The sequence below is a fragment of the Sander vitreus genome, chromosome 11 (assembly GCF_031162955.1).
Source record: "Sander vitreus isolate 19-12246 chromosome 11, sanVit1, whole genome shotgun sequence".
Classification (NCBI taxonomy): domain Eukaryota; kingdom Metazoa; phylum Chordata; class Actinopteri; order Perciformes; family Percidae; genus Sander; species Sander vitreus.
Genome location: NC_135865.1, coordinates 28,767,407 through 28,788,284, shown reverse-complemented (window position 1 = coordinate 28,788,284; position 20,878 = coordinate 28,767,407). Strand labels below are relative to the sequence as shown.

The window sequence follows — 20,878 nt, the reverse complement described above, 5'->3', positions numbered from 1 at the left end:
TTGGATAGTCGTCCTGGAAACATTAATTGGTCATGTGACAAGGGCTGAGAAGATTAGCAGAACAGGCAGCCAAGTAAAACGTGAATTAAACTAGCCGCATCCATCGTGACGTCAAAATGACATAATATCCTGCCGGCGCGTCCGATTTATGGAGCGCGAGCAGATGTCGCGCACGGCTCTTTTTTTTTCAGCAGCGGAAACGGGAGGCCTGAATGAGTTCGCCGACAACCTGATGCCAGGACTCTCAGAGTGACTGCAAGTCTCTCTTGTAAACTTACTGGGTTAAGATGAGTTCTTTTATGGTGAATGAAAGGCTTGATCCAACCAAGTAGCTCATCCAATCAAATCGAAGCATTGACGTCAATGCTGCTGCCAGTTCTGCCGTTGTTTACCTTTTTCTTCTTCTTCTAGTCCGTAGAAAGAGCAACGTCGGTAGCCTTTGCTCATTAGCGCCACCTCTGTTCAGGAGCAGACTGCAACTGCACCAGCGCGGGTATAAATAGGCGATCCCATGATGTCACATTTGCACGCGCCAGCTGGGCTGCGTCTAGTATATAAGAGCCTTTACAGTACTCTGATCCAATGGAAATCACAATTTGTCATTTTTTTGTGGATTTGGGATGTGTGTGTGGGGGGCAATCATATTTCAGGGAGGGCGGGTGTCACCCCATGCCCCCCTTCTAGTCTTACCCCTGCGTTACACAGACTTTGTATTCGGGAGCTGGCAGGGTAAAGACCATTAAATGTCCGGTCCAACTTTTTTTGGACATTTGCATTTCCACAAAGAGCTCCTCCGGGTAATGTCTGGATAAGTTCAGGGTTGCAGTGCAGGTGTGAAAGGGGCTTGAGTGTGACCCGCAGAGAGGATCTGGAGCTTTAAAAGAAGCCAGACTTCAGCCAGGGCTGTAACATTTATATATTAGGGAAATGAAGCATTTCAACTTAAGTTTTTATCACCGACAGTAAAATGTCAAAGCCGAACTGTGTTTTTGAATTCTTTAATCTTGCTTATTTTTTCTGCTATTCTTATACAAAGAAAGGCTGAATGAGACTCTGTGGCATTGGAAAGTACTTTGCTGGAATAATTAGACGTTTGAAGGAAACTGACCTCTGAAATATCAGTGCATGATGAGAAATGTTTTCTGGAGCTACTCCTGCTTCCACTTCTGCACAGTTCTGTGTTCAAATATGACTCACAGACCTTAAGGGATGTGACACAGACTCAGTGCTTTTACAGTGATGCGTAAGAGGCTTGGAGTTCATACCTCAAAGTGGGTCCACCTGAGAAAAATCAACTTGAACGACAATTTGCTTTCAGTCTCGGTCTGCTTCTTTTCCTCCTCACCTCGCCATTATAAACCAGCACTCTGGATCTCGATGACGCAGAACGATCTGAGCTTTTAAATCTCTAATGCAACATATCCAGCAGCTGTACGTGTTGAAGTTTCAAAGTCCAATTCCCGAACACATATTCAGAAGGTGATTAATTAGTTTTCATTGTTTCTTTTTATGTCTTTTTTCTAACCTTTATTTAACCAGGACGTCTCTTGAGATACATTATCTCTTTTACAGGAGAGACTTGACCAAAATGGCAGCTTAACATAGTTATCTCTTTATTTATATAACAATACACATTATTCATAATGTTGTCAGACACTTAGAATATTAATCTGAGTCTGTCAGCGGCAAAACGAGCACTTTTGTGAAGGTAAATACCAGCTGGACAATCACCCTATTAACTTATACTGTAGCTTGTTTCTCCGCTGCCGACTACAGAGATCTCTCTTAATACTGGACCAACGTCAAAGATCGTTGTTCCCATCAGTCACTTAGACACAGAAACATAGGAAAATAGGGTCCAGGTCGTTGACTGACACTGGGAAATGGGTACATTAACAGCGGTCTCCCCTGTCAACATTTTGTTGACCAATCCATCCATCAAGAACCTCCACCTCTACTTTCTCAGACAAGAGTCATTACTTCTCGGGCTTTGTAACTTGAAATACAAATGCCTGGGTCTGTCTGAAGTTTCTGACTGTGAACAGGAAGTTTTTCGCACAAAATTCTTGCTCGTGGGAAATTGCTGGGTCTTTTTAAAGTATAGAGTGTGGTCTACACCTACTCTATCTGTAAAGTGTCCTGAGATAACTCCTGTCTGGAAGACAGTCTCCTTATGAAACCACAAACAGAGTCTGAATTTTAAATAAATGTTTGTGGTAAGGGGCTAAAATAACAAAACCTTCATGGTTATAGAGAAACCTTTCTTCCAAGGTCAGAAATGATGGGAGTGTTATTCCTCTTCTTGGCCCAATCCCAATCTCCACACTCACGGACTTTGCGGCGTGCTCCTGCTAAATCTGAAAAGTTACACCCTTGTTCACGGCTGCAACTACGGTTAGGGCTCCTGCACACGTGGCGTGCCTGCATGGCGTGTCCGTTTTTATTTCGGCTCCCATGTTAACAGGTTATAGCTTGCACACTGCCTGCGTGACACGAGAAATAGGACTGACGCCTATTTTTCACGTCAAGCGTGTTGGAAGCGTTTCCAGGCAAAATAGAATAGGAAAAGATGTTCATATGTCATTTTGACACAAATACATTTAATAAATTACATTTTGATGTTTGAAAGTCTCGAGGTTTTGACATAAATGCAGATATAAATGTAATATACAAATATTGCACCTGTCAATACAGAACCAAATATTCTGTAGCCTATTTTGCCGTCAATACTGCCGACGTTGTCTTTGCTGTAATCAAATCAGTATATATTTATGTTTAACATGAAGTATACTACTGCTTGAGTGCAGTACATTTCCACAACTCTTCCCCCATATGTCGAACAAGGGTGATCCCAATCAAATATGTGCAAACACAAAAAATATTGACACAATGAAGTTGAAGAACACGCTATTATTTTATTTTATCAGTGGGAAACATACATGTGTACAGACAAGGCTAGCAGCAGCAGCGCCACGTCAGACACGTTTCTGGTGTGCAAAGACATAGAAAACGCCACGCAACAGAAACGCCACGCTCACGCCACGCAGTCTTCAGATGTCTTGATCTGTCCAACCAACAGCCCCGAAAACAGAGAAAAAGCATCAGATATGAACACACTATATGAGAAGCCGGAAGCTTTCTTGATACATCTTCTGTCGTTTTATGTTTGACTAATTGACGAGTAACAGCGGCTGCTAAGACTCTCTTTTTCTCTCCTTCTATATTACTGACTAGTATCTTTTTTGTTGTTTTCTTTTTTTCCCTCTCTTTTCAATTTACGGTAGTTACATATGTGTATATTATAATTTCTGTTTTGTACTTTTTGTGCCTATTATTATCCTTTTTGTCATATACATAGGTGCTCTTTCAGAATTGACTCATGCTTCTTACCTGGTTTCAGTTTCTTACTATATGCAGCATCTTATGTGTCACGTTTGCTTGGTCTTTGGGAATTGGTTTGTATGTATCCTTCTAAATGTCATTTGCAAACCCTGTTATGGACTTTTTATAAATAAATATTCTGTCAACCCACTCATCAATTAAGCAAGTCATTGTTTAAGGCTTTACTTGTATTAGCTTCGGCTGAATTTCAAAATGCATTTCTTGTTGTATTGAGGAGTGCAGAATTTGTCCCCCATTTAGAAATTAGAAAAAATGTAGAAAGGGATTCGCTTGCACTTTTGTGAAGAGAACCATCTACTAGTCTAGTCTTAACGGGAGTACATTTTCAGTATAAAGCCTGTGTATCGCCGTTCTCAAAATCCCTTCGCTTCGGGAAACAACAACAACAACCTTTGAGCTAGAAAACTACACAATAAAAATGTCAAGTCAACTAGCCAGTCAGAAGCAGAGTATGAGGAGGTGCCCTGACAGTACCTAGGTAAGGACTACTAGCCAGTCAGAAGCAGAGTATGAGGAGGTGCCCTGACAGTACCTAGGTAAGGACTACTAGCCAGTCAGAAGCAGAGTATGAGGGCGTGTCCTGACAGTACCTAGGTAAGGACTACTAGCCAGTCAGAAGCAGAGTATGAGGGCGTGTCCTGACAGTACCTAGGTAAGGACTACTAGCCAGTCAGAAGCAGAGTATGAGGGCGTGTCCTGACAGTAGCTAGGTAAGGACTACTAGCCAGTCAGAAGCAGAGTATGAGGAGGTGCCCTGACAGTTCCTATGTAAGGACTACTAGCCAGTCAGAAGCAGAGTATGAGGAGGTGCCCTGACAGTAGCTAGGTAAGGACTACTAGCCAGTCAGAAGCAGAGTATGAGGGCGTGTCATGCTAGCAGCTAGGCGAGCATTATAACGTGTGTTCCAAAGTGACCACGTTTGTCTCTGAAGTAAAGGCTGGACTACAATAGAGCTGTTTGGAGCAGTTTGTGAACAGTGTTTTCTGTTGGAGATGGTAAGTCCCTTTGGGGGGGACTTTGGGCTTTTTCACTTTGTAAACCTATAACATGCACAAAAAGATATATAACACAATAAAGGAAAGGGGAAATGCCAAAAAGCATAATATGAGCACTTTAAAGAATCGTGCAACAACAGACCTGCTTGGTTCTTTTGGTGAATGATTGTAAAGATTTACAAAGAATATGTTTAGGGCATTTCCTCTCTAACTGGGACGTTTTGGGACCGATTGGTGGGATTGCTGTGGACGAAGAACACACAGAGATACACTGGTAAGAGCTACTGAGGTCTAACCATGTATCATCTCATTTAAATAACTCAGGTGACTGTATTGTGTGAACAGTTAACTTGATTTCATATTGTATGGGACTGACCAATAACTCATTTAGTGTCTTTTGTCTGAAAACCTTGGTTATTCCAAAGGCCTGCTGTTGTGAGGGAGCTTGACCTCTAAGTTTCTTTTCTCGTCTCAGCCTCGTTATTATTTTCACCTGTATTGGCTGCAGGGCTGTGACAAGACCTGGGCATTAAGCTGACGCCCTGCTGAATACACAGTCATTTCCTTCATCTTTTGGTGTGGAATTGTTGTTTTTTTTCAGCGCCTTCACATACTGTATTGTTTAAAAAGCCAGGTCACTGCATCTGCACGGCTGCTGCTTTATTCATCTGCCTAGTTTCACCGCAGTGTGTGGAAATAAGATTTCCACACCCCCCCCCAGAGATCAGCTACCATCACAAATAATCAAACAGAGACGGAACAAAATAGTTTAATTGTGTGTATTTTTGTAAACATCTGATGTAGAGTTTCCCTCAAATGAGTAATGAAGCGAAAAGGAACTTGTGGATGTTAAAGTTGCATTTAGGTGTCAGAAAGTGTGTGACTTTCACAGCTGCACACTGAGGTAGAAAGACAGGATGTCTTCTCAAAGCATTGTTGTTTGTGGGATTTTTTTGTATAATTCAGGGTGTGTGTGTGTGTGTGTGTGTGTGTGTGTTGGCTTCAGGGAAGACAGTGCTGTCCCACTAATAAGGAGCCAGTCTGACAGCAGTCTGACAACCTCCTGACAGACAACGGCCCGGCTTTGTGCTGAGTTACTAGAATATTCCTGGCATCTCTTGTCGGGGGGTTAACTCCTGGGACGCAGAAGCAACACTGAATCAATTTAGATTTTGCCAATTCCAGATTCTGCTGATATTTCTTCCTCCATTCAAATGTGATATTCAGTCGGACAAATGACAGCACCAGTCACTCAGCAGGATTCATGTGAAATAGTTTCTTTTTATTGAATTGTCAGGGTCACAGGCACATTGACAGAGTAGATGAATACTTTACCTTTTTTGAGCACCGGAGGGTTATATAACTGGCGCTTATATTGCTAGCCAGAAACCCAGCAGACAATGTAGCTGTAGAATTGAAGCACACAGAAATCTACATTGTATGCCAGGTTCAGGACAAAGCAAAGGGACATCTCGTCACCTCAAAGGCTTTTCAAATGTGCATTAATTAACGCTTGACCATCCCTCCTTGAAATTTCCGTCACAGAACGATTTCAAGTTAAACTTTTGATAGCATTTACCAAGGGCATTTTGGTACAAAGAGACCCTCACAGAGCACGAGAGAGAGACAGAGTCAGAGAGAGAGAGGGGCAGAAACAGGGAGAATCAAAAGAATGGTGGAAGAGGAAGGAGTGAGAAAAAACACACACACACACACACACACACACAGACACACACACACACACACACACACACACACACACACACACACAAAAAAGCCTTGACAAGGGCCCCTTGTGGAGTTGTGACACAGAGAACATCCTGTCTGTGGGGGTCACAGGATGGAGCCCCCTGCCATTTCAGCCAATCAGAGGATTGGAATGCACCACCAGCCAATGGGAGCGGAACAGGCATGCTCGAGCGGGAAGTAGGCAGAGCCGTCGGAGACCCAGTAGCCAGATGTAGCTGCTGATTGCTACACAGGATCTACACTGCCTACTGAGCAACTGACAGCGGCCACAGAGGCGCTTCGGACACGCCTGGGCTGTAAAGACTCCGCACTTCTGTGCACGCATTTCTGAGTCCATCTGAGGAAAAAAAAAAGAGAACAAATAGCTCCATTAGAAACACATACAGATGTCAGAAGAGGGGAAAGAGAGTGAGAAAAAGGGGCAAAGTGAATGACGAGGAAGAGGACAGAGAAGTGGACAAAGAGTAAATGATGCAGTGGACAGCGGAGAAGGGAGAGAGTATAGTGGCAGCGAAGTGAAGGGAGGCGATCAAGCAGAAGAAGGAAAAAGCAGCCAGAGGGAGGGGAAGGATATGGGAGATTATCTGCTGACGAACATCTCCGAGCGTGGCATTATCAGTTGCAGATTCCTGTCATTCTTTCCATTTAGCCCCGAGGCGCGACAGGCAGTGGCCACCGCCATGCGGGCCCCTACACATAATGGGAGCGCTGACCCACGTCGTAATAAATCACGACGTATACAGGTGACTGCAGGACTGACAGGAGAGAGGAGAGAGGGAAGGAAGGAGGGGAGGATAGCATGGCTGAGCCCTCTCCTCTCTTTCTCTCTGCATACCTGAGGCCTCATGACCATATTGATCAAACATACTGTGACCAGCTGATGGTCACTTGACTCCAATTTCTTTTGATTAAGGGGGAAATGTGCTGGCTAACCTCCCATATCCCTCCCTCCCTCCCTCCCTCCCTCTTTGCATTCCGGCTCTCTGTCACCATTACTGCTCCTTCTGTCTGTGTTTGTCTCTTCGTCTGTCTCCCTTTTCTTTGTTTCTACGTGACAGTTTTGTGCCAAGTCGATGACAAAAGTAAGGCGAAGCTTCAGTTTTTTTTTTCCACACAACTCAGAGTTGCGTCATTTGTCTATTCTTTTTTTCCCCTTGCGACGGCAATCGCTATGACAGCTCAATGACTAGTTCAACCTGTGAGCATGAGCTTCAAAGACCTCTGCACTCCCTGCTGCGGCTTTATAGCTGGTCATTTGAAGAGGAATAAAGGGATGTGGCCTCAGGCTCTGTTCTTTGCTGGAGGGAATCCCAGTTTCTAGAGAATAGGGTAGTGATGTGGTTGACAGGGGAAAGAGGTGAAGATAATGTTTTTTTTCCTGCAAAAATCTGAACGACTGAACGACTTCCTTACCTTTCCTTGAAGTGGCTTCGGGAACACGTGGTTGTTCAATGGTGTTTCAGGAGGAATCAGTGCAGAGTCAGCAAACCTGAAAAATATAGAAAAGAAACACTGAGTTTAACAGGGAAAACAAATTCAATCAATTCCACGGGATGTCGCTTTGCAAAACACAATAAACACAGCTGTATGTTAAAGCAACACATTCTAATGAACGGGTTCGTATGATGTTGGTTGCGCGATAAATGAGCGGTCAGGTAATGAGTTTCGATTAGCGCAAGAATGGATGCCGAGGAGGTGAAACGGAGGCTGGCCTCTGGCGATTACGTTTTGGTTGCACCGGCTAAGAAAGCAAAGTCTGAGGTGTGGAAAACGTTTAGGCCTATTTAGAGTGCTGAGATGTTACGATGTTACAGAGGACTTATTTTATTTCTTTGTTCCAACTTCCAAGTGGCCTATAGCCTCTGTTAGTCATGAATAAATGATTTTAAAAAATGTATAAATGACTCATTCTTGACAAAACAAAAGAGCTGTGTGTGTGCACACATTGGAATAATGTCAGGCTGTAAACGGGTTTCGGGCTTTTAAAAAGCTGTCAATCAAAATGTACTTGTCGGGCCGAACTTTTAAGGCCCGATTACAGCTCTACTGTGTTTTATGAGCTCGTCCCTCCGCGGACCAGAGCGCTCTTATACAGCAGGAGTCAATGTGGTGCATACAGCAATAAATATGTGGAATACATACGCATTGCAGTGCATTCATTTTCGTAGATATATGTACAAATACAAATGGTTCATGAGAACAGCCAGGTTAAAGCTGTCATCAAAGCTGTACAAGTGTGATATTAACAGTTGCAGACCGGTGAGCCTTAGTAAGCTCACAGGGCTGGAGATAAGGTGATAAGGTCCTCTATGTCTTATCTCTGTCTTTTTTCCATGCTTTGGTGATGCAGCCACCGCCGCTGGGCAGAGAGGTCAAACGTACGCAAAGCAATCGGCCCTTTTTTCCCCCCATTGAAAGTGAAGCCTTGGGTTTGTGAGATAGGGCGTGCAAGCAGGATAAAGTCAAAGGCTAAAGCAGACAGAGGAAGAGAAACTCTGTCACAACTTAATCCCATTACCAGGATTTTTCAATGAAGTGATACCAGCTCATAGCAGAATGATTGAGGAACAAAATTCACCCCCAAAAAAAGAAATGACTAAAGCAGAAACTTCAAGAAACAACAAGAACACAATTCGAGCCAGCAAGCTACACGTAGAAAAAGTTTTGAAGAAAATTTGGATCGTGCAACAAGGCAGGTCTGCTTTGTTCTTTCGGGTAATGATTGTAAAGATAAACAGTTAACTTCATTTAATATTGTAAATATTCCTTCCTCAGACTATTCTGCAGAGCTACTGTCGCTGCGTCCGGAGCTTAGCGCCGCCCAAGACCATTGTGATTGGTTTAAAGAAATGCAAACAACCCAGAGTGTATTTTTCTTCCTATCCCAGGATGCATCTGTGGTGTAGCCAGACTTTACTCCGCAGCGCTGTGGAGATTACTTCACTAGAGACTATACTGGGAGGGTGGATGAAAGATCTGGGATTCTACACTGAGTTTAAGTGGGGGGTGCAGCAGACGACAGGATGAGGACGGTGGATCTAGGATGGGGTGAGTGCTAGGAGGCCTGAGGACGGGTGAGGCCAGGCGAGCCATTCCATTCCTGCCTGCACTGGGCAAGTCTATTCCTAGAGTGTGGTACATGGCAGTTGATGTGGGTTTCCTCTTAGCTGCCTGGAAGATGACTGGGCCTGACCACATCCACATCCACATTCACACACACACACACACACACACACACACACACACACACACACACACACACACACACACACACACACACACAAAACACATTCACAAAGTGACAACTGTGCACACATACAGCATATATACACCAACTTAGACACACAGAAATGTACAAGCGCACATGCATCAATGTGTGCACACACACACATTCTGAGGGAAGCAAAGAGGAACTGAATCATTACCCTGCCTTAGCCTCAAAGTAGGGGGTGACCACTGTACAAATAGGTGTGTGTGTGTGTGTGTGTGTGTGTGTGTGTGTAAAGATAAGTTGCACTTCTGCAGTAGGCGACACTTCATTGGTTGTGTGCATGTGCTGTTTGTTGCTCAAGTATGTGTAGGCATGTGTGTGTGGGTGGGAGTGTAGGATGTGTGAGCTGGGTGTGGATGCATTCCCTCTGTGTGTGTGTGTGTGTGTGTGTGTGTGTGTGTGTGTGTGTGTGTGTGTGTGTGTGTGTGTGCGTGTGTTAGTGTACAGTATGTGCCTCACTCCATCTCCTTCTGTTCCAGCTCAGGGCTTATTATCTACACTTATTCATCCAAATGAAATCTGGAAATGTTTACTTTTGAATAACGGAGACAAAAATACAAAAATATTTCACTGAGAAAATTGGATATTAGTTACTTTCTTTTCTCTCGCTGAAAGACTGCAAGGACAGGTACTACGGGCGGAAAATAGCTAAATAATTCCATCTCTCCTAGTTTTGTATAAGGTAAATGTTCTTTGTGCATTCCCCTGTTCAAAAAAAGAAACTGCAAAGATGAATCAGTTAGTATTCAACTATAAAATGAATCACCAACTATTTTGATAATCAATTAAAAATGATCTGATGTCAGCTTGTTAAATGTGAACATGTTCTAGTTTCTTCTCTCCTCTGTGACAGGAAACTGAATATCTTTTGAGTTGTGGACAAAATAAGACATCTGAGGATGTCATCTTGGGCTTTGGGAAACACTGATCCACATTTTTCACAACTTTCTGACATTTTATGGACCAAACTAGTAATCCTTTAAACAAGATAAATAATCGACAATGAAAATAATCGTTGGTTGCAGCCCTAAAAGAAACTAAACATTAGAGGACCTTGTTACTGTCAACAATGGAGGTCAACGCTGTTTTGTAGCAGGAAATACAAGTTTTGGACACGTGTGGACATAAAAGTCTGCATGAAAATCTTATTAAAATCATTGTTCAAACTCGACACTCACGGTAAGTTAGTATATTGGAGCTTATTTTCACACAGACTCATCAATTCTATTTTTGGGGCATTTCTGCCTTCAATTTGACAGGACAGCTAGGTGAGGAAGGGGGAGAGCAGGGGGGGAAGACATGCAGGACATCTTCACAGGTAGGATTTGGACCCTGGACCTCTGCGTCGAGGCATAAACCTCTCAGTATATGTGCGCCTGCTCTACCCACTGATCTACCAACCTGGCCACGGACAAATTTTGTTAGGTTCATGAAATTAAAACAGACAATCAGACGTTGCACCAATCAGTGTGGTTTCCCTGACTGCGAGAGATGCCTTGTCTGCAAAATGAGACGAGCCAACAGCCCCCCTAAAGCTGCCAATTAAGCAGTCGTTCCATGAGGCCAGCGGCCAATCAGATATCAATTCTCAGCTCCGCAGGTTCCATTTGACCCCAGCCGGAGAGTCTGAGTGGTCGTGATGGTTGGGTGAAAGCGTCCAACCAAAGAGAGGAAGCCAATTCCGACTCTGATTCTGTGGAGACAGAGGTTATGGAAGCTCAGTCTTCCCTGCCACCTCTGTTCCCTATCCAAAGTTATTCCCTGTCCCAGAATATTCTCCCTTTGCTATCCAACCAGTGGCCACTGCCAGACAGACGCCTGAAGTCCCTTTCTCCCCCTCCCCTTTGGTCTTGCTCCCCCTTTCACTTTCTCTCCTTATTATAAACTGAGGAGATGAAACAGGCTTTACTTGTAAAAGCGAGCCCAAATTGTTCCTTTGGGTGCTGCTAGGTGGCTGTCAGGCTGTTGAGGTGAAGACTGGATCCAGATCCAGGCCTATAGACCAGAGAGCCAAATAGCTTCTCTAGAGGCAGCCCCATACAGACCCGTACCCCAGCCCCGGGCCGAGAGAGAGGGGTGTCTGCAGGCTCTTCCAGGGGGCTGGACTGATGGGAAAGAGCTGGCAATGTGAACAAGGAAAGCAAACTCCCTCCTCAAGCTGCTTCATGAAGGCCTGGCGAATGTGCAGAGAGCAAAGAAAAGAGAAATATACAGCAAGAGAAAGAATAAAAGAATGAAAAGTGTCTCATCCTCCAGAGTCAGCGTAAGGGCATTCCTGTGTCCCTGTCCCCTCTTGTGGGGTCACAGGGTTTAAGCAGAACTAGCGCTGCACCCGGTAAACACAGTCATAAATCTGCTACATTAGTCCCAACACAAGTCAGCATAGAGCAGTGATTCCCAACCAGGGGTACTTGTACCCCAGGGCAGTGGTGTACTCTATGTGATACGCAGGTATACGCAGTATACCCACTAAGAAAGCTCCAGGATTTCCATATATCCACTTAAAAATGCCCAATGACACGCAACGACATACTTTCCATTATATTTTTCATATATTTTGAATTGTCGTCTGTGTTTTTCTTCTTCACATAGGCTAAACAAAGGTATTTCCACCGTAAATTGGTGCATGAAAGTGTATCTGACTACAGGAAACGAAGTCTTTGACGCTCAAAACTTCCCTAGGGGAGGACACCCAGACCGCCCACTATGATATAAGATAAGCTAAACACTAAAGAGGGAAAGTTGCCAATTTTCAACCCTTGTGAAGCGAGTCATCCAACAGGAGTTTTACCGGTGGATAAAGGCAGACCTATACTGGAGACATTCATCTGCATGTACGACAGAACACAAAATCTGCAAACTTTCCCTTAAGTTACCAGCTAACGCTAGCGGTAGCTAGCTAGCTTGGTTACATTGTTTCAGACTTTAGTCTTTTTCAAAGTCTGTTCAAAGTCTTCTAGTGTATGGTAGGCAGAAGTTGTCAACTATTAAATTATTCGTCAACTACTCTGATAATCAATTAACCAGTTTGAGATATTTTCTTATAAAAAAACAAGTGAAAATGTTCTGATTCCAGCTTGCTAAATAGTCCAACGACTTAAGGAAGACAACTCAGTTTGAATATACCAGATGTGAAAAAGACTTAACATTAGTTGCTGGTTAAACTATCAGACTTCTATATTGTCTTCTTTTAATCAAGAGCTTGATTCTGGATTTAATAAACCTACTGATCCACAGGAATTACAGGGATTTTGTTCCAGTCGCTTCAATGTTGCATTGTACAAGAGCGACATATGAGCACAGTTCCTTCTTGACGTCCTCCTACTACAGTTGCACTTTGAATAATCAGCCAGGCTGAGTCATTGTGTTAACTGATTACCTTTGGAAAACAAAAGGAACACCTTAAAAACGCAGCTCTGCGGGCCTTGCCCATTGATCCTGGTTTTCCATGACGTGCATCCGTCTCTACAGCCTCTTCCTCGCACGCACACGCACACACACACACGCGCACACACACACACACACACACACACACACGCACACACGCGCGCGCGCACACACACACACACACACACACACACACACACACACACACACACACACACACACACTTATTGGAATTCAGAGTGGGGCCCAGGTAGGGGAAGTTTTGCCCATATATGAGCAGAGGAGGAAACAGGCCAGGTGTGTGTGGTTAGTACACCGTTGGAACGAGCGTTCTTGAGTTCACAGAAAAACGCACGCACGCAAGAGACGCATGCACGCACACAAGTGCTCTAACGGCTTCCTCTGTTGAACACAAACTGCATTTAGCCCTGTGGCGTCTAAGTTATGCCGCTAAAGCTCTTAACTGTGCGATCTGCCGCTGAATGACAGACCTGTAAGGGCGACTTGTTGCTGTATAAACAAAGACGAGTCATGTGAAAAAGGAAAGTAGCAGGGATAAGAAAAGAAGAAATGAGTCAAGTGATAGTTAAGATTGTTCTGCTGCTTAACCCAGTTTTAGTTGCATAACTGTGTCGATGTCGGAATAACTAAGGTATGTCACAATGTCTTACCTCCTGACACCAGTCTGTGTGTCTGTGTGTGTGTGTGTGTGTGTGTGTGTGTTTCTAGTACAGTAAAGAATGTGCTTCCAACTAAACCCTGCCACCGGTGACTTATGGCTTAACTCCCTTCAGGCTTTCCCACCTCACTGAATCATCTGCTACTCTTCATTATGTAAATGTCCTCGTGATGACTCAATGAGACATGATTGGTATAGCATGGACATTTGACACTAACAAGCTGTCCGCCACACCGCCTCCGCCCCGGCCCTCCTCGAGTATTCTAACAGAGGCACTGCAGAACTCAGAGCAAAATAAAACGACTAAACCTTAAGGCGGAAAACTCTTTGTGTTGTTGGTTTTTTCAGGTCACACCTGTACAGCTATCAGGGCCAACATCATTGACATACCAGTAACAACAAAAAGCTTTTAAAACAACTATTGATGCAACAGTAGCACCTTTAAAAATCAGTTAAATAATGACCTTTTTAAACAAGCATTTGGTTGACCGGTCTGCACTTTATTTTTTATGTATTGCTTTGTGATTTTAACTGTGTACTGTGTTTTAATGTGTCATTTTATATGTTTTATGTATAGCACTTTGTGACTTACTTACTTAATTACTTACTAACTTAAATACTTACTTACATACTTACTTACTTTCTTACTAACTTACTTACTAACTTACTTACATACTTACAAACTTACATACTTACTTACTTTCTTACTTACTTACTTACTTACTTACTTACTTACTTACTTTCTTACTTACTTACATACTTACTTACTTACTTACTTACTTTCTTACTTACTTACATACTTACTTACTTACTTACTTACTTTCTTTCTTACTTACTTACATACTTACTGACTTACTTACTTAAGTGTGATTAGTAGAAACAAAGCTTTAATAAAACCTTTAACCCAGTCTTGACTTATTATTATTATTACGTATTTTCTAAACGTTCAGCGGGGAAATACCTCAGTTAAAGTTAGGTAATATAATTGAATTGCTCTTGCTAACTTTTATCTATAGCCAGTTTAATTATTATTTTTTATTATGATTATTATTATTATATTTCCTTAAGGTTGCATGGGGCTGGAGCTTCACGAGGCTGGGTCAGCAATTTTATCACAAGTCTGACGTAGTCTAGTATATAATCAAGTCTATACTGTCTATGGATCAACATATCGTCACTGTCGGGTGAAAACCTTGTATGTCCGAAACTGTTTTTTTTTTAGGAAATGAAAAAAGGCTCATTTAAAAACATGTGATTTAGCTATTTACCTCAGACAAAGTCAGACAGCATTGCCTCGTTACTTTTTTTTTTTTTTTTTTAAATATGTTTAAAACCCACAGCCAGACGTAAAGGGAGACCAACAGCACTGATTTATGAAAAGAAATCAAATGACAAACTATGGCGATACGATGTTTCTGCCCTTTCTGACAGCGACGAATATTCAATTTTGCCTTGTCTGTGTGTTACAGTAGCCTATTATTTTCTTCTGTCAAGTTTATACAGCTGTATGCAGTATTTAATTGCAAAAAAAATACATTTTACTTTAAATTTTAAAGTGCGATGGCCTGAATTCCTTTAGACGAATGCATTTACTTTCCTTTGCGACCGTTTTATAATCAAATTTACATAAAAATCCAAGATTGAGGAAACGCAATTGTTTTCCCAAATGGTTTATTTGCCCTAGAAGTGTTTGGCGGCGGGAGGAGCGTGGGTCGGCCTGCTCGGCTGCTTCCTGCCAAATAGGACAGGCCAGGGTTCATTCTGTCACAGAGTGATAAGGCAGAGGGCAGATTCCACGCTAATCTCCGCCAGGGAATTTAATCTCCCTCATCAAGATACCTGCGATGCATCTCACCGCCAATCTCCCCTGCTATCATACACTCATACCGGAAACGCTGCCTTGATAAGCGCCGATAGATCCAACGCGACAGTTTACGGCTGGCTCCTTATCACCACTCCTCACACACACACTCTCTCTCTATCTCTATCACACACACACACACACACACACACACACACATATGTACACATTTCCTGGTGCATAAACTACATAGTAAAGTCGTCTCGGAGTGGCTAACGCTGGGGCAAAGTAAAGGAACTGCAGTAATCTCTGGTGAAGCTCAAGGAGCGGCTATCATTGTGTTGCAGTAAAACAAAGAGGCCAAGCAGGATGTGCATGCATGTGTAGCTACAGTATACAGGCTCTTTATGACCTCACACACACACACACACACACACACACACACACACACACACACACACACACACACACACACACACACACACACACACACACACAGCCCCGCCCTCATAATTTCTGTCTGTGAAGCTTAGAGCTGCAAAGATTAATTGATTAGTTGTCAACTATTAAATTAATCCCCAACTATTTTGATCATCCATTGATCGGTTTGAGTCATTTTTTTTTATGAAAAGCAGCTTGTTAAATGTGAACATGTTCTAGTGTCTTCTCTCCTCTGGGACAGTAAACTGAATATCTTTTGAGTTGTGGACAAAACGGGACATTTGAGGACGTCATCTCGGGCTTTTGGGGAAACACTGGTAGACATTTCATAGACCAAACAACTAATCCATTAATTGAGAAAATAAACGATCGACAATAATAAAAATAATCGTCAGCTGCTCTCAACATCTTGATGACATCCACAGTTTGACAGTATCGCTTCACACAAGAATTGCTACCTTTTTATGAGTCAGTTTAAATAGTTTTACAGTGATCCAAAAAAAAATTGCAAACGCAGGAGAAGTTATGGTTTCTCAAGTGTATCCGAGTGATTCAACGTTATTACGTATTAACACTGGAGAGCTGCCCTCCCGTTACAGGACAAGTGAGTAAGAGTAATGATATAGTTGGAGAGAGCGTCGTCTTAGTCATAGAGAGTGGGAGATCATCAGAAGAACAACAGCTGGGCACAGAGCCGGGACTTTTAAAGGTCCACAGCTTTAAAACACACACACACACACACACACACACACACACACACGCACACACACACACACACACCACTGCTCAGCTTGTGACTAACTCCCCTTTAGACAAAAACATGTAACCCAGAACCGCAAGCACTGATTCACACAACCTCTCAAACACACACACACTCTCTATCTCTCTCTGTGTGTGTGTGTGTGTGTGTGTGTGTGTGTGTGTGTCAAACACACATTTTCCCCAACACACAAATACAAACACCCACACAGCTTAAAGAGGTGGTAACCAGGAGAGACAGTCTGAACGGCAGAATGAATCTAGGGCTGCAACTAACGATTATTTTCACTGTCGATTTAATCTGTTGATTATTTCCTCGATTAATCGATTAGTTGTTTGGTCCATGAAATGTCAGAAAACTATGATAAATGTGGATCAGTGTTTCCCCAAAGCCCGAGATGACGTCCTCAAATGTCTCGTTTTGTCCACAACTCAAAAGATATTCAGTTTACTATCCCAGAGGAGAGAAGGAACTAGAACATGCTCACATTTAACAAGCTGGAATCAGAGAATTTTCCTCTCTTTCTATTTTCTTTCATTCTTATCTTGCCATTTACCGTTTCTATATGCTTTGTTATTTCAGCAGAACCATAGCCTGTCAGTAGTTTATATAATTTCCTAAAATGCAAGAAGAAGAAAAAATGAATTAAACTAAATGACTCAAACCGATTAATGGATTATCAAAAATAGTTGGCGATTCATTTTGCAGCTGGCAACTAAATGGCTTCATCTTCGCAGCCAACAGCCAATCACATCAGCCGGCTGCCATGTCCATTCATAAAGAAGCCACACTGCACTGTCCGCGCTGTATGATACCCTACGTCATATCACGATCATACGCTCAGTTCATTCATGCCCTTCTCAGAAGGAGTGGACTGTGCTATCTGTGTCAAATGAACGGGGTAGGGGGGAGTGGGGGGGGGGAGGCAGCGTGACTGAAGCAGAGAGGAAGTGATACCTCTGTACGAAATTACAAATGCCTATAAAGCCACAAAAGATCTATTTTTATCAGCGTCGTCGCGGAGACGTAGAGACTGTGCCAGGTATAACTATTATTACAGCTATGACGATAGTAGACTACATACCATGCGTTGTAGCCTAGTTCCCCATCTGATCCTGGTCGTAGGACTGAATAGTGTGAGCCAGAGCTACGTAATTCGGCTATTAACAGTGAATCAGCTCTTCGGACCATTCAAACATAAAGACCTGACAAGCTGAAACCGGATCATTCGCCGGCTACGGAAATAAAGCAAGTGACTGATAGCTTCCCATTCAGGCATTTTACTCCGTAGCCTATATCTCACACTTTTTCTTTTTAAAAGTAACTTTGGTCTCCGTCAGCGATTGCTAGACGGTCTAGTCTACGGACCGCCACTGAAAGCCTCTCAGTTCTGTGTGCGGCTCAGCCTATTAAGGATCTGGGAGCAGTTTCTCAACCCTAACTTGTAACATATGATATCCATCAACAGCAACAGAAGCTCTACTTTCTGGGAGTATTTTCCCTTTCTTTGCTTTTTAACTTACCCGTCTGGGTGAGTGTAGTGTTTCCTCCCGGCTGGCGCTGAGCGTGGAACGAGGGAACCCCCCACTCCCCCCCCCCCACCACCACCACCCTTCCCCTCGATTTCTTTTTCTGTGGAGTCTTTCTTTTAGTTTGTCCTCCGTTTCTGGGTGTCCTTTGCTCTGTCCCTGCCTCGCAGAGGGACTCCGGGTTCCCCTTTAACTTTGGTCCGACAGTGAGAGAGAGAGAGAGAGAGAGAGAGAGAGAGAGAGAGAGAGAGAGACACGATTGGGTAACAACTTCTCACCCACGTCACTGTCCGTGGCTGTGTCACACCAAACTTGCCGGCGCTCAACTCCTAAAACTTCATCCTTACATGTCTCCTCATCTGTCTTTTTTTTCCCCTCCTCCCGTTGCATTCTTCTGAGTGTAATCAGTAACAGGCTTAAAGTGACAGCAGCAGCACTACATAGCCGGCTCACACACACACACACACACACACACACACACACACACACACACACACACACACACACACACACACACACACACACACACACACACACACACACACACACAGACTCCCTCTGGGCTAAAGGTGCTTTCCCAGAGCCCTGGAGACACTACAGCCGTTACACTCCCTATAAGCCCCGCCAAAGTTGCGCTATCACGTTTCACAGCAGTCTTTCTCTTCTCTCTCTCTCTCGCTTCTCTCTCTTTTTCTCTCACCCTTCACCCTGACTGACTGATACTGTCGGACATCCTACTCTCTCACACACACTCAGGAGCGGGGCTGCGCTCTCTTATAATGTGGCTGTTAAAGAGGGGGGCCGAGCCTATCGTAGCAGAGGGCAGTGTCCTGTTACACAGCTCTCAATTGAGGTTAGAGAGAGGACATCCATTCAGAAAAAAGAGAGGAGGGAAGAGGGAGGGGGAGAGGGAGGAGGAAAAAAGTAAGGGCAGCCTCTCCGTCTCTCTCTCTCTCGCTCTCTGTAAGTGTGTGTGTCTGTGTGTGTGTGTATGTGCGTGCCCAGGGTCTTCAAAAGCAGGAAACTCCCCTGCTGCCAGAGAGTTGGGGCGTTTGTAGAAAAGGAAAAGGGACCCCCCACACACACACACACACACACACACTGAAAACACACACAGCGGCCACAGTAGAAGGGTCTTTATGACTTCCAGCCTCACTCTCCACACACACACACACACACACACACACACACACATAAACAAATGCTCCATCTATTTCGTGACAACAAAAAACAGACGCGTGACAAAAGATTCCGGGTGTAAATTTGGGATGGAAAAGACACATGGGCAGCTGATTGTCACCCACAAAGAGAAAGTACCAAAGTTTACTAGAACAGACCAGTAAACAAGCGAGTAACCCCGCGGTGACCACAGCTCCTAAAAAGAAAGTACCTGAGTGTACCGACAAAAAGCAGACACGTGTAGACAGTGGTGGAAGATGTAGGCTATTTAGATCCTTTACTTCAGTAAAAGTAGGCTATAAATACCACACTGTAAAAGTACTCTCTTGCAAAAAAAAAAAAAAGTACTTAAAGTAGGCCTATTAAAAGTAAAAGTAGGCTACTCAATGCAGAAAAAAACTCACATTTTAGAAACTGGAACCAATCCAAACATGTGTGTTTAATGGTCTAATCATTTCAGCTGGATTTGTAGGTCGTTTTATATATATATATATATATATATATATATATATATATATATATATATATATTCTTTTAATATATATATATTCTTTTTTATATATATATATATATATATATATATATTTATATTCTTTTTATATATATAGGGCCTATTATTATTATATGTTTCATTTATAGTAAAACTGTGTAGGCTATTCTAAAAACTGCATTTGTTTTGTGTGCAGAAATCTTAATTTGTAAAGTAACTAAAGCTGTCAGATGAATGTAGTGGAGTAAAAAGTACAATCAATATTTCTCTCTGAAATGTAAAAGTACAGTACTTGAGTGAATGTACCTACTACTTAGTTACATTCCACCAACCCCGTGGTGACCACAGCTCCTAAAAAGAAAGTACCTGAGTGTAGAGACGCCCGTGGATGAGAGCAGAATCAGACGTAGTCCTACAGTGAAAAAGCGACGCGTCATTTCCATCTGTTGAGCCGTAGAACTTGGAGCTCCTCACGTTTACATTTTGACCTGAAACTGCCCTGGTTGGCTCGCCGCCCTGTTCTCACCTACATCCTGCTAATTTACCTCACTCCCATTCTCTGCCACGCCATCTCTGCCACTCCACTCCACCCTGTCCGCCCCCCCACCCTGACTCCCGCTTGGTGTTTTGGGTCGAGAGCGAGAGTGGGCTGGGGTTTTAGAATGGGAGTTTTAAACTTCAGGAATGGCATAGTTGGTTTGTTACTCACAGGACGCTGCGTGACTCATCAAAAGCCATGCTGCACCCATGCTTACACATATTGTGGTGCGCAAACATGCACACACGCGCTCACACACGGGCGTTTGTGTGTGTGTGTGGAGAACCGCCTTTGTCAGGCTCCATTCATAACTATTTAAGTAACCTCACTGAGTCATGCAACAAGTTGGGCTAAGTAATAGCCTATTTGACATATCTGACATATACGCACATCTCTATCTCTGTATACAGAACAATCCCTCAGGCCAGAGGTTCCCGACCCTATTTTGGCCGATAACATGAAGCAACTTGCGACACGTTGGTTTTGTTTGTCTAGGAGTTGCTTGATGGTCATGCTCAATCAAGTTGAAGGAGCATGACAAACATTTCAAACTGGAAGTTAAGAGTTGCAAACATGAATTGCTTGATGAATTAGTTGTCAACTATTAAATTAATCGCCAACTATTTTGAAAGTAGATTAATCGGTTTGAGTCTGTT

General features: G+C 43.2%; 1 long non-coding RNA gene across 1 annotated transcript; it reads right to left on the bottom strand.

Annotated features, from left to right (window-relative positions):
• Window positions 1-5,659: 5,659 nt before the first annotated feature.
• Window positions 5,660-16,641, bottom strand: LOC144525655 (uncharacterized). Its single transcript, XR_013502695.1, has 2 exons — window positions 7,561-16,641; window positions 5,660-6,484 (listed from the first exon to the last, which is right to left on the bottom strand). It is a non-coding gene; the product is annotated as an uncharacterized LOC144525655 (long non-coding RNA).
• Between the last annotated feature and the right edge of the window lie 4,237 nt (window positions 16,642-20,878).